The sequence below is a fragment of the Microtus ochrogaster genome, chromosome 19, assembly GCF_000317375.1.
Source record: "Microtus ochrogaster isolate Prairie Vole_2 chromosome 19, MicOch1.0, whole genome shotgun sequence".
Taxonomy (NCBI): Eukaryota; Metazoa; Chordata; class Mammalia; order Rodentia; family Cricetidae; genus Microtus; species Microtus ochrogaster.
In genome coordinates this window covers 37,606,672-37,615,243 of record NC_022021.1, presented here as the reverse complement: position 1 = coordinate 37,615,243, position 8,572 = coordinate 37,606,672, and positions in this window count along the sequence as shown.

Here is an 8,572-nt window from a genome sequence, read left to right as displayed (position 1 = left end):
CCCAAATACAGGGAAATAGAATACATAGTTGTGGGGTAAGAAAGGGATGAGACTGAAATGAAAAGATCAATCAGGGAATAGGGAGGAAAGAGAAATAGAACGGTAGAGGAAGGAAATACTGGGAAAGACAGCTAAATTTAAGAGCCATGTGAGGGATAGTATAATAAAACTAATGAAAAAGGATGCTTAAAGGATATCCCAAACTAGCTCAGAATTGAGAATAATAGATGGTTATTTATTTAGGGGTAGAATTACAAATCAGAATCCTCTGCTGGAAGGGAGAACAGAGACTGAATCCCGCAGCCAGAAAAGAGAGACCAGACACTTGCTTTACATGGGCATAAATACTATAAGAGGCCACACTCCAGTAGGCACTTAACTTAAAGGCTATTGGCTGTATGATTTCCTACAGCACCTCCCCCTTTTGTTTAAATAAGAGAGTTCTAAGCCTAATAAAAAATTATATACAATAAGAACAAATATATTTAATAATTATCCTATCCTAATGAGTTTCAGTCTTGTAGAATAAATAACTTGGCCAAGTCATAAGAGGAAAGTAACTACAACTATCTTGTCTTCAACACCCTCGAAGATTGGAGAAAGGAAATAATATTACTTGAGTAAGCAGGAAGTGCAATCAAGCAACTTCCAAAATGTGCAAAAAATGACAGAGACTACTGGCTACCTGGGCAATCACCCAAAGTCTCATTTGCAACTTTGAAGCAATCAACTTTGGCTAAGGCCTAGAGTAACTGACAGAACATTTTCAGAGGCACAAAATTTTTCAAAACCATCTTACACTGTCTTGGCAAGATTTCAGAGTTCTGCTTATCATTTTCTGATACCATGTACCTTGTTAGTGGTTGAGGCATGGGCAGTTTCTTGCCCAAAGGTCAGTTTTTTTTTCAAGGAAAAAAAAAAAAGACGCTCCAAGTGCAGTGTCTTCAGTGCTCAACATTCTCTCTAGAATAGATTGGTGCTACCAGGAGCAATTGTGCCTCACTTCAACAGAACCCTAAATTATTTAAATGCCATATTCTGAATCTCTTTGAAGTGGCTGAAGATTAACTCTCTATGCAGAATACAATCTGTGTGTATCAAAAGAACCTGATTAGTCTAACTGTTGTCTGAGGTTTTCTGTCCTGCCTGTTTCCCGCAATTGTTACATCCCAAAGAAATCACAGAGGTCTACATTAGTTATAAACTGATTGGGACATTAGCTCAGGCTTCTTATTAACTCTTATAATGTATATTAGCCCATTATTCTTGTCTATGCTAGTCACATGGCTCGGTACCTCATTCAGTGAGGTAGTCACATCTTGCTTCTTCTATGGCTGGGTCAGAACTGCAGGCTAGGACTTCCTTCTTCCCAGAATTCTCCATTATCATTGGCCTGCCTCTACTTCCTGTCTGGTTGTTCTACCTATATTTTCTGCCTGGCTACTGGCCAATCAGCATTTATTTAAAATATAACTGACAGACTACAGACCACTCCAACAAAATGTTGAAAACATTCTTGGCTGAGCAAAATTGTGTGCATATTACTTATATCATTTTTTACATTGAGGTAGTTTTCTTATTTTAACTTCATGTATAGTATAAAAACTTAAAATTTCTATTATGCAGCATTCATGTGAATCACAAACAAAGAAAACATGAATAAATAATGTCCACAGGCTAATTTTTTTTAATGGAGCAAATTAATCTTGGGGGAATCAAATGGAAAATTCATTCTAAATAGAAATGTGTGTTAATAATGGGATACTTAAATCCCAACAAATGAACAAAGCCGGCACCTGAGGCTTTAAAAGGATCCAATTAAGTAGCTAACCCAGTAGTTAATCTGATCAAATAAGGAAAGAGGCAAAGAACCATATGAGAAACCTAATTATAGGGCAATATTTTGCCTAAATCTGTTTAAACAAACTTAAAATTGACTTCAGATTCTCAGAAAATATAAATTGTCAGGAGAGCATAAATGTAAACAAACCAATTATCATGGTAAGATTTCAGAAAGCTGTCAAACAGCTCCTTTCCAAAGTAAAACAAGTCTGAAAATCTTCACAAGTGATTCTATCAAACCTTCAAAATATAAATATTTTTAGTGTTATTTAAATGTTTCCAAACAGAGAAGGAAAAAAATGCTCCAACTCACTTTCTTCCAAATTTCCATTTGAAGATGTAACATACGTTTTCTTTATATGTTCCTGGAACTCTTCAGATATTTACTCATTGTGGTAATGGGTAGGTGGATTCCTGGTTACTGATATAGCATTTCCATAAATCTGTGTGTATTTACTTCTTTTAGATTTCTTTTTTAAATTTCTGTCTATGGACTTATTGGTAGGTATATAATTTGAAAATTAGGGTGCAGTATAACCTAAATGATACTAAACCTGCACTGCTGTTTGGCAGGACAAGGTTATCTCTAGCAGTTCAACACAATAAAATATCATCACAATGGGCACTGCAATATTATTTTTTTCTTTTATGGTGAGTAGTTAGCCCGTTGTAGACAATTTCTTTGTTAATTCCATTTTTTACTTTATATTACTCAAATCAATGTATTATTCTTAACATCCACATTGAAAGTCATCAGCTTTATTATCATGTGTCAATATATAGCGAACTGTTGTGAATCAGTTAACTTTATGAAATGTCACATATTTTACTCTTTAGTGTATATCATTTTAAAGTTTCCACAACCAAAGTCAGCATATTTATTTTTCTTCTTTTGACTGATAAACAACTAAATTACGTCATTGCAAATAGAAATCAGAGAAGATTCTGAAAATTATTTACCCATAAATAGTAGAATGCTATTATATTGTTTATTGTAATAAAATGTGAATATATTGATGCTCATCACCTCAGTCATCTTAATTTTATAATTCTGTATTCATTAAGGTCCATATAGTCATCATTGTTTCCTGTCTCCTGAACTTGAGGAGATAGTTTCAATAGAAAACATGTAAATTTCAGTGACCTATTTGCACTTGTGGTGATAACTGACATCAGGGAGATAAGATAGCCAGCAACGTTTTAACAATAACTGTTTCTGTACACATGCCCCTTATTTTTAGAGCTTTATCAGCCAAAGTTTACAGCTTGATTCTGATGACAGAATACTTAAATATAAGTGTCTTTTTACTTAAAAGATTGTTTATCAAACCGAAGATACTGGTTATTGTAATTGGACCCAAAGTCTTGCAGCTGCTTAAAATTCATGTTTCATGTATAAAAGTTAGTGACAGAAAAGAATTTTTTTTTCCAAAACTAAAACAAAATGCATAAAATGACTCATTTCACAGATGGTTACTACTTTAGAGAATGCTGCTACCAAAACATATGATTAAAATAAAAATCAGCATATGTTATTCTTAATTTTCTAATTTTTGTATTGCTTTAAATGGATAAGGTATGAGCTGTCAAATGGCACAGGCATAAGTTGGTATAAATGTGTGCAAATATATACATAATGTACAATAACTTGGTGACCGATGTCAAATTTAGACTTTGAAAATGAAAGACCTAAATTACCATTTCTTAGTCTTGCTCTGTGATATATCTATGTTTTAGTATAACTGGTTAAAAAAAACAGAAAATGTACTTGAAATTCATTTAGTAAGCTTTGATAGACTTAACATATTTGAAATAAATATTTGACTACAACAAGTTTATTCATTAATGAGGCTAATAAAAACTAATTCTGTCTTTTTTACATTAAACTTATATACAAATCATAACTTAAGTTCCATTGAAAATGTGAGTAAAGAAAATATGAGATTTTAGAGGAAAGGCTGGATTAGGGAAGGAATAGTTATTAATGTATATTAAATTATAATTAAGATCAGAAAGCATCAGTGTCTTATTGTGCAATATGTGAACACCAAAAACAAAAGTAGAATTTTTACATTTGAGACACTATAAGAGAAGATTGTCAGTATGTTCACACATAAATAAATGGTAAAGCAGTTATGTGATGATCTTAATTTAAATGTTATAATTTTATGCACATGTTGCATATCAGGTGGTACCCTATTAAACTTGGAAACTTTCATGTTTTTCCATATATACTTACATAGATAAATAATAAATAAATAAATAGGTATCACATGTTCTTTAGCATAGAGAGAGGAGATAGGAAAGCCTTTGACAAACCCCTGATGATCACAGCACTAACCCATCCAGCAGAAGCTTCAGTTTTTGCCTAAAATGTCTTCCAACAATTGATATAGAATCTTAATTTTATAAGTATAATTTTTGATTTTTTTTTTCAAATATAACCCTGCTCTTCATGTATGGGCTAACTTTCACTTAGCACTTTCTACTCCGCTAGGTTTCGTCTGGGAAAAGCTAAATATACTAGATCCTTCATTCAAGATGGATGGACGCAGACTGAAAATGCCTTGCTGTCTTATTGAAAGACCCAGATTGATGCCAGAGGCAAAGATGGCTCTGTTCATATTGATTAAACAGGGAAACACATGAAGACTTGTGGAGTGCAGCTGCCTACTATTTCTTATGGACAATACGTCTGAGGACAGCAGGTGACTTCTGTATGCCTAGTCAGCTGCTGAAACACCCATGAGGCTTTTCAAAGCCTCACGTGGTGAAGGATGACAGGTGAATTGTTTTCCAACTTCCAAATCTAATTTGAGTATCTCCTATTAGAATCATCTACATTGGGATTTTCAGATTCTGGAAAATCTATATACTGAGTTTTCTATATAGAACGAATGCAAAGCAAATAAACAAAAAAACATATTTGAAGTTGATAAAGGTCATTCAGAATCCTTTACAGAAAATAAAACAACTAATTCTTGTAGAAGTTAAGATAAAAAAAAAACGTATTTCTGAATATTGAAACTACATTGTTTTATCTTTTATTTGAATGACTCACATGCCATTTGACTAGAAACGAAATTCTATTCCCCATATACTTAGTTATATGAGTTCAGACCATTGATCATCCTTAAAATGTGATATAATATGTAAGCATTAGAATTATGTTTATTTTGCAAGATCCACAGATTTATGAGAGAAACCCTCACAATGGCTCTTTTTGACATTGTTTTGTATCCCATCAAAGTAGTGTACAGAGAGTTCCATGACACCAGCATCGGTCTACAATAGCTAATATTGAGAACTGCTTCAAATATTGTTCATGCAATGAGAATTTTTTTTTGCCAAATGAAACTAGATTTTTTAATATGAAACTGAATAACAAGATAACTACTTTGTGATTAGAGTATTGTGCCACAGGCTTAGCTTATATACAATGGAAGGATAAAACGGATTATAAAAAGATGAAAATTTGGCACTTGTTTCATTGTCCTTTCATCCGCGGTCTAAAAATATCCAATTAATTCAATGTTCCAGCCTTGTAGTATGAGCAAATCTGTCTTATTTACACACAATTTTTATAACCAGAAGGGGTAAAATAATGAAGCCAATGGAAGACAACATAGACTGTGTTTGTTGGGGGGTATGTGGAAATTCAGTGTAGACATGTATGTATTCATGGGTGTACAAGTGTGTGCTCCCTTTTCTTACATCCAGTACACTGAGGTCCATGTCACATTCTATTATTATTTCTAAGCAAGCAAGCAATATTTCTTAGTTACTCTCAAACATATACTAAGGCCATAACTATTGTTATTGTTCATTATAAATATTGATCTTATGTTGCATATTAGACACCATGTTACTTATTTTAGACGCAAAAGGCTTAACTTCCCACATCACTTATTCTGAAAATGATAATTCTTAGGTAACTATGATTCTCAGAATTATATCCTTAATCTTCTTGAGACTTTTTAGGGATTTTAAAGTTAATAAAATGGTATCACGTGAACATTTGTAAGTCAGTAGAGGTCATCATTTACTCTTTATTTCTTCTCTGATAGTGATTGCCAGCTCTGTCTCTTCAGTTCTACACTGAATGGAAAAGACCCTGAGCTTGTGTTTTTTCTGTGCAGTGTTTAGTTGGGAACAGCTCTGAATATCACTGCAAGGAAAAAGATGCTCAGAATCAATAAAGACACATCTAAAGAATCACATGTTTAGCAAGCATGGAAAACTGGTGTTTGGAAACCTTTACAATATCTGCCAGATGAAACAGACAGTAAAAGCAATAATGAATAACTGGGATCTCCTAAAACTGAGAAATTTCTGTAAATCAAAGGACACAGTCAATAAGACAAAAAGGCAACCTACTGAATGGGAGAAGATCTTCACCAACCCCACATCAGACAAAGGATTGATCTATAAAATATATAAGTAATTTAAGAAACTAGACATTAAAATTCTTAATAATCCAATTAAAAAATGGTGTACTGAACTAAACAGAGATTTCTCAACAGAAAAATTTCAAATGGTCAAAAGAGACTTAAGGACATGTCCAACTTCCTTAGCTATCAGGGAAAAGCAAATCAAAACAACTTTGGGATACCATCTTATACCTGTTAGAATGGCTGAAATCAAAAACACTGATCATAGCTTATGCTAGAGAGGATGTGGAGGAAGGGGAACATTCATCCATTTCTGGTGGGAATGAAAACTTGTGGGACCACTTTGAAAATTAGTTATGCATATAAATGTTGACATAAGTATGAATTATATTGATGATTCTTACATTTAATAAGTTTCCAAGTGTTTAACTATGTTTAAACATGCTTGTCTCTGTAAGGTTATGTTCATGTATAGGGTACATGAGCCCTGTGCTGGAGTTATACTCAGTTTTCATTCAAACAATGTGTGTGCTAAGAATAAACATGGGTCATCTGAAAAATAGTAGACTGTTTTAAATGCAGATCCATCATTCAACTGTATATAAGGAAATCTAATAATTTAGAAGAAATAATTTTATCTTTAACATTAAAAGAAATAATTTTAATTTTATTATTTTTAATATTTTATGAATTCCTGAATATATTATACATGTGTATGACTATGATCATATCTGCCCTGTTCTTCCTCCAACATGTCTCCCTTCCAACTTTAAGCACTCATTAGTTTCTTTATACCCAGTTACGAAATGAGCATGGTTGTGATGTCATCCCCAAAAACATGGGAAACAGATCTATTTTAAAACAGTGTTGCACCATGATACCCACTTCTTGGTATTGATTTCCTTACATTGCTTGTATAAATGAACAATCTTTCTTTATTGCAATCATTTGAAATGTTTTCAACTGACCTCTAAAAATAAATTATACAAAATTTCTATGATGAAATACTTTTGTTATGCTATCATTAAATGATATTCTATTCTACTCTATTGAAGGAAATATTTATTTTTAATAAAATGTAGTTTTTACAGTTTCTTCTATTCACCTCTTCTGAAATCCCATCGCACTTTTTCCAATAATTATTCCCATTATAATATTTATTAGGTTGTGAATGCAAATTTGCATTTCTTTATAAATACTGAACAAGCTTTATAAATTCAGAAAGTTTATATTTCTGACTTGCAAAAGAGCTCCTGTATTTACATCTTACGTTTAATAAAGTGTATCTTAGACATGGGAACCTCTTCTCCCTTAGTAAATATATGATAATGGTTATATCACTGTATCTGAAAATATTTTATTACTACAGATATGGTTGTTGCTGTTGGAATTTGATGAGAGGATGCTAGAGATGATATTATATATTTTATAATTTACATGTTTCTCCCAATGGTAGGAATGTTGATGTAATGTTGACAATGGTTTCTGGGCCTTTTCTGCTGCTAAGAAAGAAAAATTAATTTAAAATTACAATTTAAATAAAATTGCGATGTGTAAATTGATAATATTCCAGATAAATTTATGACAGATTTAAAAGCATTTTACTTTCTGAATATTCACATCTAATGGCTTTACTGCATATTGTATTCAGTCTGCTAATAAGAAATTGCTCTGCCAAAAAGTCCAATTAAACATTGTGAACAATATGCAGAATGTTTGAAAATAAATATTATCCTGCAAAGTTCTAATTTTTATTCCTAGTTTTTAATATTCCAAATTAATTTTTCTAATATATTATTTAAACTCTTGAAGTAGCATTGAAATGCATTATTAACATCCAATTTGTGTGATAAATGATACAGTCATATCAATTTATATATAGTAAAACAAATCAGGAATTTAAATTAAAAGCAAAATAAATAATAAATCATCCTACTACCCTAGAAGAGTTAATGTGTTATACAAAAAATTTTAATTACCTACATCTCATATAAAAAACCAAAAGTTTGTGGATTTATAAAATTAGAGATTTCAACTTATTTTGAAATAGTAAGCATAATTCACCACTGAATAATGAACATGCCTTTCTTTTAAACCTTAAACAAGCTTAGTTTTTCACTAGTCCTTATTATAACTTTGATCAATACCTTTTTACATTTTAAATGAATTCATTCAGTTTTTGCTTCTAACTCTGGAAGTCATAGTTAATGGTCATATTAATGCATCCAGGTTTCCTACGGCACTCTGTCAAATTAAGTGCTTTGCAAACACTATTGTGATCAAAGACATAGAGCAGATCTTCAACAGAATCATACATAAAACTTACTTAAATTAAGGAA